At 43.3% G+C, this 19,791-nt stretch overlaps 1 pseudogene; it reads left to right on the top strand.

Annotated features, from left to right (window-relative positions):
- The first annotated feature begins 6,355 nt into the window (after positions 1-6,355).
- LOC131834300 (butyrophilin-like protein 1) lies at positions 6,356-18,101 on the top strand (annotated as a pseudogene).
- The last annotated feature ends 1,690 nt before the right edge of the window (positions 18,102-19,791 follow it).

Below are 19,791 nucleotides of genomic sequence, written 5' to 3'. Positions count from 1 at the left end.
ATTAACTCCATAGTTTTGTACTGCTTGTTTTAGTTCCTTCAATAATTTGAAGGGAAATGGCTCATACTTGGCCTCATAGATACCATTAGGATTGTTAGGATCATGTCCTGGAGGGAAATGTTCTTTAGTAATAACCAGGAAATTAAAATGTAAGGCATCTAGGTCTTCCGGTTGCCGTGCTTCAAGGAGGCCTTTTTGAATGGCTGATAGCGTGTATTTTTCATCTTTTTCATTAAATGGTGCCTTCTTATAGAATGGTGAAACCAATGGCGGTAGTGCCATTTGCACCTTTTGTTCCATTATTAGAGGAGGAGGAGGAGGAGATTCCTCCTTTATATATTCTTTTATGATGGCAATTTCTTTCTCCTCCTGGATGGCATGTTCAGGTTCCTCCTTTTTAGTTTCTCCTGAACATTCATGATCACTCTCCGAATCAAGGGTTTGTAAAGGCTCCAAAATGGAGCGAATGAGGGTCCAAGTAGGCCATATAGTAATTGAAATTAGTTTTCCTTTAGTATGCAAAAGTTTTAACTCATGACCTACCTTTTCCCATGTTTGTAAATCTAAAGTCCCTAATATAGGGAACCAGGAGCAATGTTCTTTAATTACCTTTAAAAGCTCCATAAGTTGGCCCTTGCTGACTTTTGCTCCTCCCACCTTTAGGAGCCATCTCAGTAAGCAAACGTAAGTGTGATAATAATTTGTGCTCTCTAGATTACCCATACTCTGCAATAATTACCCACAACTCACCAACGGGAAAAAGGCACGGCTGTACAAAAACTCACGTTGGGGCTTCTTCTGTTCTGTTTTTGGCCCCACGTTGGGTGCCACTTGCTGCTTCCAGTCAGCGAATGGGAGAAGAATTAGGCACAAACAAGTCAGCTGCAAGAGATTGGGAGCAGGGGACAACAGTCAAAAAGACTGCTGCCCCGAGTAACTCCATAGTCTCGCTTTTATTAGATAGAAACAGTAACCAACAGAAGAGTCAATGAAGGTCAAACGTTAGTCATATGCCTTGTAGATATACAAGAAGGAGGGCAGAATATATTTGTACAGGTAGTATAAAGTTTATAGTTGAACAAGCACATTCAAAGGACTTATCTAAGTAGCCACAGGTGCTCTCTGGGGGGAAAGGGGCAAAATGAAGCAGGCAGAGTTCCACATTGAGTGGGCCAGGCATTCCCAGCTGCTCAGCTTCAAGGCCATATATCGTCCTCTCCCCCAGAGGCCTATTGTAGTATCTGTTTTTCTTAAGGTTGTATCTAAATGTGCTTGGTAACTAGTAAAATTTCCCAGGGGTTATATTTTAAGTAATACATTGTTCTTAGGGGCAGTTGCACTGCTAGGGTTTCATTTTGTAAGCTTTCACTTTCCAAGGGTGGAAGGAGTCAGCGCAGGATTCTTCTGTCTGGGAGTGCTGAGTACCCCAGGTCCCTGTTTCAGCTGAGACCTCTACAACCTGTGCCAGGCTGTGCTTCTCTGCTCTCCTGGGAACCACCTGCCTCTCAGACAAGAGGAGCCTATGGCACAAATGTTGGATCTGGAAGCAGGGTTTGGGGCTTCAGCAGTGAACAGCATGTGCAGTCTCTGAGAGTAGATTTGGGGCTGGCTGAGGTCTCACGATACTGAGTTAGAGATGCTCCAGAAGCCCCAGGTTTTCAAGCAAGTGAGTGGGTTCTGAAGACACTTGCTGGACAAGAAGAGGAAAGTGGGGAGCAGATGCTTAGGAGGAGGACATGAGATCCTGGTGGGGATGGGGGGCTGGTATGAATAATAATGAGGCTCTGAGATGTCCCAGGGCAACTACAGTGGTGGCTCCACTTTATTCATTTACTTAATGACATTTGTGTAGTGTTCCTAGGAACAGGCACTGTTCTAATGTGCACTGACTCTCCATACATAAATTCATAAGCTATTTCTTATGGGATGAGATCTTATTACTCTCTCCATATGGCAGATAGGACCAGGGGCAGAGCAAGTCAAGAAACTTGCCTCAGGTGATTCCCACAGCAGGTGGCTTAGTATGGAGGAGACCTTAGCAGCCAGCCCCAGAATCTGTCCTTCCCAGGACCATTGGCTCCCCTCTCCCCTCAGAGTCAGTGGTTTGAAGCCCTTCTTTTTGACCAGGTCTCATTTTATCCTGTGCTTCCCACTGCTCTGCTGGGATCCTTTATCCTGAGGCAGAAACTCCTCAAAGATAGAGAAGATGAGGATTAACCATTCTTGGGGAATTGTCTGGCTTCAGCTATGAACAAGTCCACGTCCTTGGCCCTGAGCAGAAAAGGGCTGCAGGAGGCAGGAGCAGAAATCAGGGTGAACTCACCTATCAAAGGACCCCAGAACAACGTGCTTGTGTTGGAAGTCACATTGTCCTTGAGGAGGATGTAGTCTCATGCTTCTCATGGTCATAATTAGGGGGCAGCAGAAAAACAGCACATAGGAGCTGGTGTGTCCTTCATGGGGAGGGCCCTGAGTCTACACCTTGTGTCCCTGGACGTCTGTGGTGTCCTGTGTCCTGTGACTCATGCAGACATGGAGGAGGCCTCTGTGCTGAAGTGGGAAGGGGTCTGGTCCTGTGGGCAGAGCAGGCTGGGAAAGTTTCCAAAGGGTTGGGCGGGCTTTCCTGGCATCAGGGTTGTGGGGCCCCCACCTAATCAGCATACTGAGCTGGGGACAGTTGCCAGCCCTGAGCCCTGCTGTCTGCTCTGAGGCCCAGACCTGTGAGCTGGCCCTACATCCTCTCCAGAGGTGTTCACCTGCCTCCGGCCCTGTGTCTCCCCAGGTCTGAGGAAATGGAGGGTTGCTGCAGGGGCTCTTTGCTCTCCCATCTCCCCTCCCTCCTTCTCCTCTTCCAGCTGCCTACTGGGGGCTCTGCAGGTGAGTGTGTCCCCTCCCCTTCCCTGTGTCTCCCAGGGGTGGGTGAGAGCCCCTGGCGCTCTGCTGCTGTCTCCATCAGGACAGATGGCTATTAGTGGAGTCCCTGGCTCTAGACAGATTCTGGAGATGCCCCAAATGCTATTTGAAATTAAACACATAGAGGGGGGAGACAAGATGGCAGGGAAGTAGGAGGAGGCGCCGTTTCAACCTGTATCCTAAAGTGAGCTGATTACCGACCAAAGAACTCCAATCACCCATGAAATCAGCCTGAGATCAGAATTGTACACATCTGGATCTCTACAGGGGCAAAAGACACCAGTGGGCAGGTAAAGATAAGTGGGAACTTCAGACTGATATCAGAAGATAAACAAAAGGGGGAGGGAGCCATCAGAGGCGGCCGATTGGAAAGTACTACCCCAATATGAGAATGCCCTGCCTCTGGGGACCAGCATTAACTTGGAGTCTGGTTGAAAGCACTCAAAAAGAGCAAAGGACTGTGGGGGGAAATTGTGGGAATCAGGGCAGTTAGGGACAGGGGCTTAAATCCCCGGACCCAGGACAGCCTCCCTTGGCACTGAGCCAGAGGAAGTGTGGCAGAAAAACCAGGTCTTGGTCCCTGAGCCACCAGCGCCCCCAAGAACGGGTGGGGTCTGGCTCCCGTGAGGTGCTGGGAGCCATATGGCAGAACAGGCTATCAGAGTCTGAGATGAGTGAGCCCCACACCCTCCCCTGGGAGAGGTGCAAGAAGGCCCAGTGCTCTCGGACCCAGAAAGACCAGGCACTCCCAGCCTGGGCCAGAGGGAAAATCTCAGTGTGTGATTACTGCTTGGAAACTCTGGTGGTCTGGAGCTGCCCAGAGCGCCGCCGCTGCCATGGTTTTGGGTACAAGCAGGAAATCCTGCATCTCCGGGGACTGAGACTCAGAACCTGCTCTGTCAGTGGCCCATGGGAAACTTAATGTGCTCTGGAGACACAGAGGGGAACAGACTGAGGCTTCTCTCTGAGAGGGAGGTCCAGGTGCAGTTTTCTTTCCTCTAAACCTCCAAAACCATCAAAAGCTATCAAGGTGAGAGAACAAGTGAACAAACATAAAAACCTCCAGAGAACAAAAGCCTGAAAAACCAGTTTCCTCAAAGCCCACTCCCTTGAGGGGGGGCCGGAGGACTTAACTCAGGGAACATCAGTGACTGAAAACCCACGTGGCAGGCCCCTTCCCCCAGAAAACCAACCAGGAAAGAAAAAAAAAAAAAGACAACAAGAGAACAACCACCAATTCTTCATAGAAGCAACTTTTATTTTTAACTCATTCCCACTATTCTGGTTCATTAAAAAAAAAATATATAGATAATTTTTTAACCTATTCACCATCACAGTGAGATGTCCAGTACATCAAATTCCATAATAACCTTCTACCCTGAAGTTTTTGATATATATACCCGTGTTTTTCTTTTGATTTTCTATTTTTAAAAATTTTTTAAGTTTTAGTTTAGTTTAGTCTAGTTTATTCTTTTTTTATTTTTCTTTTCTAATATTCATATGGAGTTAAACTTCAAGATAATCCCCTTCTCTCAATCAATGCTACCCCTATAAGTAAACCAGTTTTTAATCCCCCTTTATCTTAGGAAACTTGAGTCCTTTAACAAAGATATCAAGATACATCCAGGGAGAATAAAAATAACCTTCCTCGCCCACACTGAGAATTTATAAACACTCTCACATCTTTTTCTTTCACCAGTGTTTCTGTGTATTTGTGTTTGTCCTGATAGTATATAAATCTTATACTTGGGGTTCTTTTTGATGAGGTTCTTCCTTTTTTTTTTTTTTTTAAATATATATATATATATATATATATATATATATATATATATATATATTTCTCTTGTCATATACTTTAATCAGTCTTTTTGTTTGTCTGTTTTTATTTGTATACTTCATAAATCCTACCTTGGGGCCCATTTGGGCTGAGCCTTCTCTTTTATCTTCCCTTCCCCCACTCTTTTCTTTCTTTTTCTTTTCTTTTTTCTCTCATTTGGGTGGGGAATCCTGATTGCTCAGAAGCATTCCAGGGTGCACCTTGACTGTGCACGGTTGATACATCCAGCTGCATCCATTCAGTCATCTCTCACCAAAATGACTAGGAGGAGGAATGCCGAACAGAAGAAAAATACAGAGGATGGGACTCCTGCAACAGAGCTAATGGCTATTGACATAGACAATATGTCAGAAAGGGAATTCAGGCTAATAATTATCCAGGTAATAGCTAGGTTGGAGAAAGCCATGAAGGACCAAATGGAATTGATTAGGGCAGAACTGAAAGCCACCAAGGATGATGTTCACAATGTTAGGGCAGAACTGAAAGCCACCAGGGATGATGTTCACAATGCTCTCAATGAGTTCCAATCTAATCTAAATTCTCTCAAAGCTAGGGTAGCTGAGATAGAAGATAAAATTAGTGATCTGAAGGACAACAGATAGAGAGAAAGGATCAGGAGGAAGCCTGGAACACACAGCTTAGAAGCCACGAAAACAGGGAAATAAATAATGCCATGAAACGTACCAGCATCAAAATTATTGGAATCCCTGAGGGGAGGAGAAAGAAAGAAGTCTAGAAGATAGAGTGGAACAAGTTGTCCATGAAAATTTACCCAATCTCGTGAAAGGAACCAGTGTTCATGTACTAGAGGCAGAACGGTCTCCACCCAAGAATATAGATTCCAAAAAAACATCCAGGCACCTGATAGTAAAATTGAGAAATAATAATTGTAGATACAATCTCTTGAAAGCCACTAGGACAAAGAGGCTCCTTACGTACAGAGGAAAGCCCATCAGAATAACGTCAGACCTGTCCACAAACACCTGGCAAGCCATAAAGGGCAAGATATATTCAGGGCACTAAATGAGAAGAACATGCAGCCAAGAGTACTTTATCCAGCAAGACTGACATTCAAAATGGATGGAGAGATAAAGAGTTTCCAAGACCAGCAAGGCTTAAAAGACTATGTGACCACCAAGCAGACACTGTACGAAATATTAAGAGGGGTTCTATAAAAGAGGAAAAATCCTAAGAATAGCATTGAACAGAAATATAGAGACAATCTGCAGAAAGAAAGACTTCAAAGGTAACACGATGTCAATAAAAACATCTATCAATAATCACTCTCAATGTGAATGGCCTAAATGCACCCATAAAATGACACAGGGTTGCAGACTGGATAAAACGACAGGACCCATCTATATGTTGTCTATAAGAGACCCATTTTGAACCTAAAGATACACCCAGACTGCAAGTGAAGGGATGGAGAAACATCTTTCATGCCAATGGGCCTCAAAAGAAGGCTGGGGTAGCGATTCTCATATCAGATAAATCAGATTTTAAACTAAAGATTGTAGTCAGAGATACAGAAGGACACTACATCATTCTTAAAGGGACTATCAACCAAGATAATATAACAATTGTAAATATTTATGCCCCCAATATGGGAGCAGCCAATTACATAAGAAAACTACTAATCAAGATAAAGAGTCATATTGATATGAATACATTAATAGTAGGAGATCTTAACATGCCTCTCGCAGAAATAGAGAGATCATGGAAGCAGAAAATCAATAAAGGAACAAGAGCATTGAATGACACATTGGACCAGATAAACCTCATAGATATATACAGAACATTCCACCCTAAAATAACAGAATACTCATTCTTCTCAAGTGCACATGGAACCTTCTCAAGGAGAGACCACATATTGGGTAACAAATCAGGACTCAACTGATACCGAAAGATAATAATAATAGAGATTATTCCCTGCATATTCTCAGATCACAATGCTTTGAAACTGGAGCTCAATCACAAGGAAAAGTCCTGAAGGAACTCAAACACCTGGAAGCTAAATACGATCTTGCTTAAGAATGCTTGGATCAGGGCGCCTGGGTGGCTCAGTGGGTTAAGCCGCTACCTTCGGCTCAGGTCATGATCTTGGGGTCCTGGGATCGAGTCCCGCATCAGGCTCTCTGCTCAGCGGGGAGCCTGCTTCCCTCTCTCTCTCTGCCTGCCTCTCTGTCTACTTGTGATCTCTCTCTGTCAAATAAATAAAATCTTAAAAAAAAAAAAAAAAGAATGCTTGGATCAACCAGGAGATCAAAGAAAAACTTAAACAATTTATGGAAACCAATGAGAATGAAGACACTTTGGTCCAAAACCTATGGTATACAACAAAGGCGGCCATAAGGGGGAAATACATACCCATCCAAGCCTTCCCTCAAAAAAAAAAATTGAAAAATCCAGAACACACCAGCTTTCTGTACACCTTAAAGAACTGGAGAATCAACAACAAATCAAACCGACTCCACACATAAGAAGGGAAATAATCAAGATTAGAGCAGAGATCAATGAGGTAGAAACCAGAGAAACAGTAGAACATATCAATGGAACTAGAAGGTGGTTTTTTGAAAGAATCAATAGGCTCAATAAACCATTGGCCACACTAATCCAAAAGAAAAGAGAGAAAGCCCAAATTCATAAAATTATGAATGAAAAGTGAGAGATCACAACTAACACCAAAGAAGTAGAAACAATCATCAAAAGTTATTAATCTAAGCAACCTAGATGAAATGGATGCATTCCTGGAAAACTATAAACTCCCATAATTGAACCAGGAAGAAATGGACAACCTGAATAGACTGATATCTAGTAACAAGATTGAAGCAGTCATCAAAAACCTCCCAAAAAACAAGAGCCCAGGGCCTGACGGATTCCCTGGGGGAATTCTACCGAACTTTCAAAGAAGAAATAACACCTATTCTCCTGAAGCTGTTTCAAAAAATTGAAGCAGAAGGAATACTTCCAGACTCTTTCTATGAAGCCAGCATTACCCTGATCCCCAAACCAGGCAAAGACCCTACCAAAAAGGAGAATTTCAGACCAATATTACTGATGAATATGGATGCTAAGATTCAAAACAAGATCCTAGCAAACAGGATCCAACAGCACATTAAAAAGGTTATCCATCATGACCAAGTGGGATTCATCCCTGCGTTAAAGGATGGTTCAACATTCACAAATCAATCAATGTGATAGAACAAATCAATAAGAGAAGTGAGAAGAACCACATGGTCCTCTCAATTGATGCAGAAAAAGCATTTGACAAAATCCATCATCCGTTCCTGATTAAAACGCTTCAAAGTATAGGGATAGAGGGAACATTTCTGAACTTCAGCAAATCTATCTATGAAAGACCCACAGCAAATATCATCCTCAATGGAGAAAAGCTTGCAGCCTTCCTGTTGAGATCAGGAACATGACAAGGATGCCCACTCTCACCACTCTTGTTCAACATAGTATGAACTAGTGGATGATACCACAAGGCCACAGTAGTGCTCTTTGGTGAGTTTTCAGTCTTGCCCTAAGAGTAGGCAGGTTTGAGCCGTGGTTCTCAGAGTCAGGTCCCTGGAACATCAGTATAAGCTTCTCACCACCTCCTTAGAAATGCACATTCTTGAACCCACTCCAGACCTACTGAACCAGGAGGCTTTGGGGTAGAGCCCAGCAGTCTGTGTTTCAGAGGGCTTACTGGTGATTGTGATGCCAGTGGAAGGTTGGACCTTCAAAGTTAGAGAGTCCTTCTCAGAAGGGCCTGGAGTCAGGAGCACAGGCTGCTGAGGAGTCGCTTTTACACCATTTGTGTGTTTAAAAGTTGTAGGATAAAATTGTCCCATTAGTTGTTGACACACAGCTGAGTCCCTCAGTCAGGCCCTCCCTCCTGACAGTGTGTTTCCTTCCCTGTCCTGCATCTCTCTGGCTTTCTCACTCCTATGTCTGTGTCTACAGAGGAGTTTATGGTGATTGGCCCCTCCGAACCCATTGTGGCACTATTAGGTGCGAACATCACACTGCCATGTCGTGTGCACCTGGCTATGTGGAGAATATGGAGCTGCAGTGGTTCCACTCCAAGTTCTCAGAAGCAGAGCTCATCTATCAAAACCAGCGGGAGCAGAGAGAAGAGCAGTTGGCTGAGTACAGAGGGCGAACCTCACTGGTGAAGGATTTCCTTACCCAGGGGGAGGCTGCTGTGCGCATCCACAATGTCCAGGCTTTCGACAATGGGCTGTATACCTGCTTCTTCTGAATGGGAATCTACTATGAAGAGGCCGGTTTGGAACTGAAGGTGGCAGGTGTGTTGCTGATGTATATTTAGATACCTGCAGTATTGGAATTTGGAGCCACCTCAGGGTCTAAGTTAATAGCCCTCAATTTATAAAGAGGTAAAATAGGTCTTTCACTCTTCATTTATTCAGTTTAAATATATAGAACTCCTGGTACATGATAGCTATTGTTCTCTACACCTGGATATCTCAGTATAACAAATAAAGGTCCCTGCCCTGTAGAGTTTATATTATACAGATAATAAATAGCAAATAGATAGGTCATAGACAATGTTATATGGTGGTGAGTAGAGATTTAGCCACATAAATATATTAGGTGTGAGAGTTCCAAGCAGCAGAACAACCCACGTGAGACACCTGAAGGAGGAGTATGGCTGGTGAGTCTGGGCAGAGAGAGAGGCCACATGCTTGGTGTGGACATGAATAGGATGGTGGTGAGCAGTGACTTTTCAGAATATAAAGGTATTCCTGGTCCAGTTGCACAGAGAAGGGATTTATCAGGAGAAGCCCATGAGTAACGCACACTTGAGCAGACATTTGAGTGAAGCGGACAGTGTTCTGAAATGGCCTTCTGGTTGATGGATCTGTGTGGGGCATACACAGCATGGTGAGTGTGGGTCTGAGTAGTCAACCCAATTGTCCTGGGAATGGAGTGTGTACTCCCTGAAGGGTGCAGATGGTGGGGTTGGGGAGGAAGTGTATAGGAGTTTTGTTTGCATGGTAGTGGGGGTGGTAATACCAGACCATCAAAGGCTTCATGTGCTCTTATGCCATTTAGATGCAGGGCTGAGGGAATTTTCAACAGAGCAGTGGAGTGAGGTGTGTGAGGGCAGGTTTGCTTTGACAGCTGCAATGGAAGATGTATGGTTGGTGAACAAGATTGGGTGTAGTTATGGGGTGGAGAGGATGGCCTCCTGCATTCATGTAGGGGCAGTGTGGTGGGAAGGGAGCATTCCAGCATCAGAGAGTTTTGGAAAGTAGACCCAGCTGAGTGAGGAGATTTGGGGAGAAGGACAGTTTGGAGGTGTGGAGAGAAGGGACTTCAGGTACTCAAAGGGTTTTTTTTTTTTTTTTAATTGTTTAGTGGTAGAAATATTGCCTTTATGTGGAAGCTGCAGATTGTTGCCATATGCTGTGTCACACAGACATAGAAATCTCAGTGGCCTATAACAACAAACATGTATTTAATCTGGCATTCAGGGAGTTCAGCTCATCTGGGCTGTGTTTGGCTAATCTTAACAGGTCTTACTCATAAATCTATGGTCTTGTATGGGAAATATATTAAAACTATAATCTTTCAGCTCAGAATCTTGTCCCTAAGATAGTAGGAAGAAAGGTCTTTTTTATTATTAAATTAGCATTAACTACAGTATGCTGTGCATCACAGAGTCTATCAAGAAATGCAAAGACAGAGTTAGGAGTCAAGATGGCAGAGAAGTAGCAGGCTGAGACTACCTCAGCTAGCCAGAGATCAGCTAGATAGCTTATCTAAATATTGCAAACTTCTGGAAATCCATCAGCAGATCGAAAAGAAGAAGAACAGCAATTATGGAAACAGAAAAACAACCACTTTCTGAAAGGTAGGACCGGCGGAGAAGTGAATCCAAAGCCACGGGAAGATAGACCCCAGGGGGAGGGGCCGGCTCCCGGCAAGCGGCTGAGCAACAGAGCACAAAATCAGGACTTTTAAAATTCTGTTCCGCTGAGGGACATCGCTCCAGAGGCTAAACTGGAGCGAAGCCCACCCGGGGTCAGCGTGGCCTCAGGTCCCGCAGGGTCACAGAAGGATTGGGGGTGTCTGAGTGTTGCAGAGCTTGCGGGTATTGGAACGGGAAATCCGGCTACAGAGACAGAGCCGACAGTAAGCTCACAGCTCGGTGTTACCTTGGACCAGTTGCAGGCTCGGTGAGCTCGGAGCGCGGCTGGAGGCCAGGCAGACGGGAGTAACTGGGCGCTGTTCTGTGAGGGCGCACTGAGGAGTGGGGCCCTGGGCTCTCGGCTCCTCGGAGCCGGAAACCAGGAGGCCGCCATTTGTATTCCCGCCCTCCGGAACTCTACGGAAAGCACTCAGGGAACAAAAGCTCCTGAAAGCAAACCCTAGTGGATTACTTAGCCTTGCCCTTGGTAAGGGTGGTGCAATTCCGCCTGGGGCAAAGACACTTGAGAATCACTACAACAGGCCCCTCCCCCAGAAGATCAACAAGAAATCCAGCTTAGACCAAGTTCAACTACCAAGGAGTGCGGTTTCAATACCAAGGAGAGCAGCAGAATTCCAGAGGAGGAGAAAGCAAAGCACGGAACTCATGGTTTTTTCCCTGTGATTTTTTTTAGTCTTGCAGTTAATTTAATTTTCTGCTTTTTCATTTTTTGTTTTTTTTCTCGCCTTCTGGTTAAATTTTTTCTTATCTTTTACCTTTTTCTTTTTTTAACGTTTTTTAACTAGTTTATCTAATATATATATTTTTTCTTTTTTATATTTTTATTTGTTTTCTTTTTTTAAATTCTTTTGTATTCTTTTTTATTCTTTTTTTCTCTTTTTTATTTTCTTTCTTCCCTTTTGAACCTCTTTTTATCCCTTTTCTCCCCACTCACGATTTGGGATCTCTTCTAATTTGGTTAAAGCATATTTCCCTGGGGTTGTTGCCACCCTTTTAGTATTTTACTTGCTCCTTCATATACTCTTATCTGGACAAAATGACAAGACAGAAAAATTCAACACAAAAAAAAGAACAAGAGGCAGTGCCAAAGGCTAGGGACCTAATCAATACAGACATTGGTAATATGTCAGATCTAGAGTTCAGAATGACAATTCTCAAGGTTCTAGCCGGGCTCGAAAAAGGCATGGAAGATATTAGAGAAACGCTCTCAAGAGATATAAAAGCCCTTTATGGAGAAATAAAAGAACTAAAATCTAACCAAGTTGAAATCAAAAAAGCTATTAATGAGGTGCAATAAAAAATGGAGGATCTCACTGCTAGGATAAATGAGGCAGAAGAAAGAATTAGTGATATAGTGAGCACAAGAGGGACAAACAGCTACTGGACCACGAGGGGAGAATTCGAGAGATAAGTGACACCATAAGACAAAACAACATTAGAATAATTGGGATTCCAGAAGAAGAAGAAAGAGAGAGGGGAGCAGAAGGTATACTGGAGAGAATTATTGGGGAGAATTTCCCCAATATGGCAAAGGGAACGAGCATCAAAATTCAGGAGGTTCAGAGAACGCCCCTCAAAATCAATAAGAATAGGCCCACACCCCGTCACCTAATAGTAAAATTTACAAGTATCAGTGACAAAGAGAAAATCCTGAAAGCAGCTCGGGAAAAGAAGTCTGTAACATACAATGGTAAAAATATTAGATTGGCAGCTGACTTATCCACAGAGACCTGGCAGGCCAGAAAGAGCTGGCATGATATTTTCAGAGCACTAAACGAGAAAAACATGCAGCCAAGAATACTATATCCAGATAGGCTATCATTGAAAATAGAAGGAGAGATTAAAAGCTTCCAGGACAAACAAAAACTGAAAGAATTTGCAAACTCGGGCGCCTGGGTGGCTCAGTGGGTTAAGCTGCTGCCTTCGGCTCAGGTCATGATCTCAGGGTCCTGGGATCGAGTCCCACATCGGGCTCTCTGCTCAGCAGGGAGCCTGCTTCCCTCTCTCTTCTCTCTGCCTGCCTCTCCATCTACTTGTGATTTCTCTCTGTCAAATAAATGAATAAAATATTTAAAAAAAAAAAAAAGAATTTGCAAACTCATTTGCAAATTGAGTTCCAAACTCAATTTATGAGGCTCAATTGTTCCAAACTCATTTTATGAGGCCAGCATCACCTTGATCCCAAAACCAGACAAGGATCCCATCAAAAAAGAGAGCTATAGACCAATATCCTTGATGAATACAGATGCGAAAATACTCAGCGAAATACTAGCCAATAGGATTCAACAGTACATTAAAAAGATTATTCACCACGACCAAGTGGGATTTATTCCAGGGCTGCAAGGTTGGTTGAACATCCGCAAATCAGTCAATGTGATACAACACATCAATAAAAGAAAGAACAAGAACCATAGGATACTCTCAATAGATGCTTTTTCAGCCTTTGACAAAGTACAGCATCCGTTCCTGATCAGAATTCTTCAAAGTGTAGGGATAGAGGGCACATACCTCAATATCATCAAAGCCATCTATGAAAAACCCACCACAAATATCATTCTCAATGGAGAAAAACTAAAAGCTTTTCCGCTAAGGTCTGGAACACAGCAGGGATGTCCATTATCACCACTGCTATTCAACATAGTACTAGAGGTCCTAGCCTCAGCAATCAGACAACAAAAGGAAATTAAAGGCATCCAAATTGGCAAAGAAGAAGTCAAATTATCACTCTTCACAGATGATATGATACTATATGTGGAAAACCCAAAAGACTCCACTCCAAAACTGCTAGAACTTTTATAGGAATTCAGTAAAGTGTCAGGATATAAAATCAATGCACAGAAATCAGTTGCATTTCTCTACACCAACAGCAAGACAGAAGAAAGAGAAATTAAGGAGTCCATCCCATTTACAATTGCACCCAAAACCATAAGATACCTAGGAATAAACCTAACCAAAGTGGCACAGAATGTATACTCAGAAAACTATAAAGTACTCATGAAAGAAATTGAGGAAGACACAAAGAAATGGAAAAATGTTCCATGCTCCTGGATTGGAAGAATAAATATTGTGAAACTGTCTATGCTACCTAAAGCAATCTACACATTTAATGCAATTCCTATCAAAGTACCATCCATCTTTTTCAAAGAAATGGAACAAATAATTCCAAAATTTATATGGAACCAGAAAAGACCTCGAATAGCCAAAGGGATATTGAAAAAGAAAGCCAACGTTGGTGGCATCACAATTCCGGACTTCAAGCTCTATTACAAAGCTGTCATCATCAAGACAGCATGGTACTGGCACAAAAACAGACACATAGATCAATGGAACAGAATAGAGAGCCCAGAAATAGACCCTCAACTGTATGGCCAGCTAATCTTCGACAAAGCAGGAAAGAATGTCCAATGGAAAAAAGACAGCCTCTTCAATAAATGGTGCTGGGAAAATTGGACAGCCACATGCAGAAAAATGAAATTGGACCATTTCCTTTCACCGCACACAAAAATAGACTCAAAATGGATGAAGGACCTCAATGTGAGAAAGGAATCCATCAAAATCCTTGAAGAGAACACAGGCAGCAACCTCTTCGACCTCTGCCGCAGCAACATCTTCCTAGGAACAACGCCAAAGCCAAGGGAAGCAAGGGCAAAAATGAACTATTGAGATTTCATCAAGATCAAAAGCTTTTGCACAGCAAAGGAAACAGTTAACAAAATCAAAAGACAACTGACAGAATGGGAGAAGATATTTGCAAACGACATATCAGATAAAGGACTAGTGTCCAGAATCTATAAAGACCTTAGCAAACTCAACACCCAAAGAACAAATAATCCAATCAAGAAATGGGCAGAGGACATGAACAGACATTTCTGCAAAGAAGACATCCAGATGGCCAAAAGACACATGAAAAAGTGCTCCATATCACTCGGGATCAGGGAAATACAAATCAAAACCACAATGAGATATCACCTCACACCAATCAGAATGGCTAAAATCAACAAGTCAGGAAATGACAGATGCTGGCGAGGATGCGGAGAAAGGGGAATCCTCCTACACTGTTGGTGGGAATGCAAGCTGGAGCAGCCACTCTGGAAAACAGCATGGAGGTTCCTCAAAATGTTGAAAATAGAACTGCCCTATGACCCAGCAATTGCACTATTGGGTATTTACCCTAAAGATACAAACGTAGTGATCCAAAGGGGCACGTGCACCCGAATGTTTATAGCAGCAATGTCCACAATAGCCAAACTATGGAAAGAACCTAGATGTCCATCAACAGATGAATGGATCAAGAAGATGTGGTATATATACACAATGGAATACTATGCAGCCATCAAAAGAAATGAAATCTTGCCATTTGCGACAACATGGATGGAACTAGAGCGTATCATGCTTAGCGAAATAAGTCAAGCAGAGAAAGAGAACTATCATATGATCTCCCTGATATGAGGAAGTGGTGATGCAACATGGGGGCTTAAGTCGGTAGGAGAAGAATAAATGAAACAAGATGGGATTGGGAGGGAGACAAACCATAAGTGACTCTTAATCTCACAAAACAAACTGAGGGTTGCTGGGGAGAGGGGATTTGGGAGAAGGGGGTGGGATTATGGACATTGGGGAGGGTATGTGCCTTTGGTGAGTGCTGTAAAGTGTGTAAACCTGGTGATTTACAGACCTGTACCCCTGGGGACAAAAATATATGTTTATAAAAAATAAAAAATTAAAAAAAAAAAAAGAAAAAAAATAAAAAATTAAAAAAAAAAAAGAAATGCAAAGACAGAAGAAGCCTCATCTCTTCCATATGCAGACAGAACTTATCCCATACTTGTTCTCAGGATACAGTTATGAGCTCTCAAGTAGGTGGACTTGCCAGCACCATTTGTCCTAGATGGGCATCTTATATTTGCTTGGAAATTGGGTGAGCATATAAGTTAGCTCATTGGCTTTATTCTGAGGAAAACCAAATTCTCCTACCTTAAATATAATAATTAAAAAATTCCTTTGTAATTAACATAGAGTGTTATATTCATTTCAGGTGTTCAATATAGTGATTCAACACTTTCATATATACTCAGTAGAAATTTCAGTAGAAACTCTGCAGGCCAGAATGGAGTGGTGTGTTATATTCAATGTGCTAAAAGGAAAAAAAAAATGTGTGGCCAAGAATTCAGCAAGGGTATTATTTGGAAGATAAGGAGAGTTGGAATTTCCCAGACAAATAAAAGTTACAGTAGTGTATTTTTTTTTTTTTTTTTTTTTTACCAATTCTCCCATCATGATGACAGGTAGTGATTTTTACACGTGAATCGTGTTGCCCACAGAGTTTAGGCTCCTACCCTGGCAGAGAATGGGAAGAGAGGGCTGCTGTCTTCCTTGGTGTGAGCAGTTCAAAAAGAGGGCACCCAGGTCCTTGCAAAACACATTCTTGGATCACAGAGCTGGCAAAAGGCCTATTTTTTTTTAAGTACTTATATACATTTCAAAGAGGAGAGAAAACACCCAAAACACAAGTTTCCTCAAGAAGAGGAAGGGGGGGTGCCTGGGTGTCTCAGTGGTTTGGGCTGCTGCCTTCGGCTCAGGTCATGATCTCAGGGTCCTGGGTTCGAGCCCCGCATCGGGCTCTCTGCTCCGCAGGAAGCATGCTTCTCTCTCTCTTTCTCTCTCTCTCTCTGCCTGCCTCTCTGCCTAATTGTGATCTCTGTCTGTCACATAAATAAATAAAATCTTTAAAAAAAAAAAAGAAGAGGATGGGAAGGGGCTCTTTTACGCTATTTTCAACAGGGACAATAAGCTTCTTACTTTTAATGTATTGTATCCTGCCAGTGAACCTAGGCTGGGTTTGCTCAGCTGGTGTTGTCCAGGTGGCTATTGATTGATCTGGGACAGCTTCAGCTGGAAAGCCTGCAATATCCTAAAGATGTCTGTCCTGTGGCAGAGGACAAGGCAATGGCGGAAGCAATTTCCAACCTCTGCTAGAGTCACATTCCCTGAACTCTCAGGGGCTGAATCAAGTTACAGGATGGAGCCCAGAAGCAGAGTGTGAAGGCATTAACAGTAGGTGGCAGAGGGCTGGCTGGAATGAAAAGAAGAATGAAAGATTGGGTGTATTTTCAACATTATCCTATCACAGATGGGGCCAAAATGAATTAGTTCAGGATTTGAGTCTGAAGCATCTGTGAGGAATTCTGGCACACCTAATCAGAGATGTGGATATTAGGGAGGAAGCTCAGGAGGTTTGTAGGTTGGTGAAAGTGATGACCGAGTGGCAGTGGGTGTGCCCGCAGATGCCCTGGGGAGTGTGTGAGTTGAGAAGAGCAGAGAAGGTTAGATCCTGGAACCAGATTCCTCCTTTTGTCCCTCTGGGTGATGAAATTCCCACCCTCATTGTTGGGGAGAAGAGCCTGCTCTGTGGGCCTGCCACAGGACCCCATGTTCCTTCCTTCTGTTCATGGCAGGACCCCTTACATTAATCCTTGTAGGACCACTCCCCCCCAAAGATACCCCAAAGTGCAATGCTGTGCATGAGTTGTGTACAGGAAGTTTCTGCTGGAATCCCTAGGCTTTGGGTGGCCTCCTTGTGCTCTCTAGCTTCTCTCTTCAGGTGTGGGCTCTGCCCCTCAAGTGCACATCACAGGGCCAGAGGAGGATGGGGTCTGAGTTGTGTGCATGGCCTTGGGGTGGTTCCCAAAGCCCCAAGTACAGTGGAGAGCTCTAAGTGGAGAGAAGTTCCTGATGTTCTCTGAGACCCAAGCCCAAGATGCTGAAGGGCTGTTCACCATAGAGGCCACTCTTGTGGTGAGGGACAGTTCTTCATGGAATGTGACCTGCTCAGTCCTCAACCTCATCCTGGGCCAGGAGAAGGCAATGGCCTTTTTCATCCCAGGTCAGTATTACTTCCCACTCCTAGAAGGGTGGGATGGTCTGGTTGGGGGTTCCTATGTGTGCTGGCCTGGGCCATCCTGAGCAGTGCCCTGATGGGGTGTCTGGCTGGGCACAGAACCCTTCTTCCCTCGGAGTTCTCCCTGGAGGCTGGGTTTCATGGTGATCCTGACTGTGCTGATGCTCCTACTCTTTGGGGTTGTCTTCTACATCATGAGAGAACATACTACAAAGCTCTAGGAGATTCAGGAATGGGGGAAACTGCACAGAGACAAGGAGGAGGACCAGCAGATAAAGGAAGAGGCACTGAAGGCCAGAGGTAAGTCAGGGCAGGGTCAAGGCAGACAAGTGTGGAAGCTGGTGCAGAGGAGAAGCAGACAGTAGGCCCTTTGCCAGGAGCAGGGGGCTGAGGAGGACCAGAGAGGACAGGTGCGGCTGTGGAGGCTCGAGGGGTCTGGAGTTAGATCTTCATGGAGACATATAGATGCTCTTGTGGGTTTTCCAGGTGCAGTCTTTGCTGCTCTTAGTGATGGGAATTTATGTGTATTTTTCACTTTTTTTTTTTTTTTTCAGATGAACTCCAGGCAGATCTTGGTACATCGTGTATTTTTCCCAGAAGTTTCTGTGTCACATTGTAGGACACATTCTGGTTCTCAGTTCACCTGTTTTCCTGTGTTGCCTTTCAGACAGGAGGAAATCTATTTACCTGGCCGGTAAGTGACTGTCCGTATATCCTTGGGTCTCTTGTCCCCTAAGCCATAGTGTCCCCTCTCTGTTTCATGCAGAGACATGAGGACCCATCCCTGGTGTATAAGTGGAAACTGGCGGGAGGCAGAACTTGCTCCATGGGCTTTTCCCATCTGGGCTATTGTTTCACACATGGTGTTTTGAAACCTGGAATGATGGTGGTCACTGGAGTCTGTCATGCATCTTGGGTTATCTATCTATCTCCTTTGTAGCTTTTCAGGCTTCAATGCAACTAGTTCTCAGTTATCCTGAATACTCTGGAATATTTTAGAGAAACTATATAAAGAAATGGGTCATTAAATTTAGGAGTGTGATCTCTCCACATAATACCATCGTGGGAGAGTCTTTTCTCCACAGTTCCTGGAGGTACTGATCACAAAGTGTTGGGTAGAGGACTGGGCAGAGCTTTGGTAGGAATGTCGTGGGATAAGTTGTCAGTGGTCCAGTGATGAGTTTTCTGAGAATGTTTGGCCACTTTTACACTAGAGCTTACCTAACAACCCGGTCTGTATTTCATCTCTCCTTTTGTGTTATTTCCCATATCTCTCTTTTCTGGAAATCATTGGATGTAATAATAACTTCTTACATTCATGGAATAATGTATACTTTATTCCATAAAACATTTTCATACATTGTATGGTTTTTGACCTTTAAAGCAAATTGAAAGCAGATGGAATAAAAATTTTGTGTGTTTTTTTTTTTTTTTCAAGTGAAAATTTCTTTATTTGCTCCATGGACTTCCAATTTTCAAGTGAAAATTTCTTTATGCAGTTGATATTGGGATTCATTTTAGAAAAATTGTGTGGATTAAATTTGTTAGTATTATTCACTTTCTTTTGGTAATCAAGAATGCTTGGACATAGTGTACTGTTCTTTGAAGGAATACTATTTTTAACTTTTTATTTATTATATAGATGGATGGTCCCATGTTAGGGGCATAGATACTTAAAACTGTTAGATCTTCTTCTTCTTTTTTTTTTTTTTTTAAGATTTTATGCATTTATTTGACAGAGAGAAATCACAAGTAGACGGAGAGGCAGGCAGAGAGAGAGAGAGAGAGGGAAGCAGGCTCCCCGCTGAGCAGAGAGCCCGATGCGGGACTCGATCCCAGGACCCTGAGATCATGACCTGAGCCAAAGGCAGCGGCTTAACCCACTGAGCCACCCAGGCGCCCCAAAACTGTTAGATCTTCTTGTTGGACAGATTCTTTGCGTATGATATAGTCTCCTTCCTCATCTCTTTTTATAGTCTTTGGCTTAAAATCTAATTGATCTGATGTAAGGATTGCCACGCCAGCTTTCTTCTGATGTCCATTAGCATGGTAAATTGTTTTCCACCCCCTTACTTTAAATCTGGAGCTGTCTTTGGGTCTAAAATGAGTTTCTTGTAGGCAACATATAGATGGGTTTTGTTTTTTTATCCATTCTGATACCCTGTGTCTTTTGATTGGGGCATTTAGCCCATTAACATT

The sequence above is a fragment of the Mustela lutreola genome, chromosome 6 (assembly GCF_030435805.1).
Source record: "Mustela lutreola isolate mMusLut2 chromosome 6, mMusLut2.pri, whole genome shotgun sequence".
Lineage (NCBI taxonomy): Eukaryota > Metazoa > Chordata > Mammalia > Carnivora > Mustelidae > Mustela > Mustela lutreola.
This window is presented reverse-complemented; position numbering and strand designations above follow the sequence as displayed.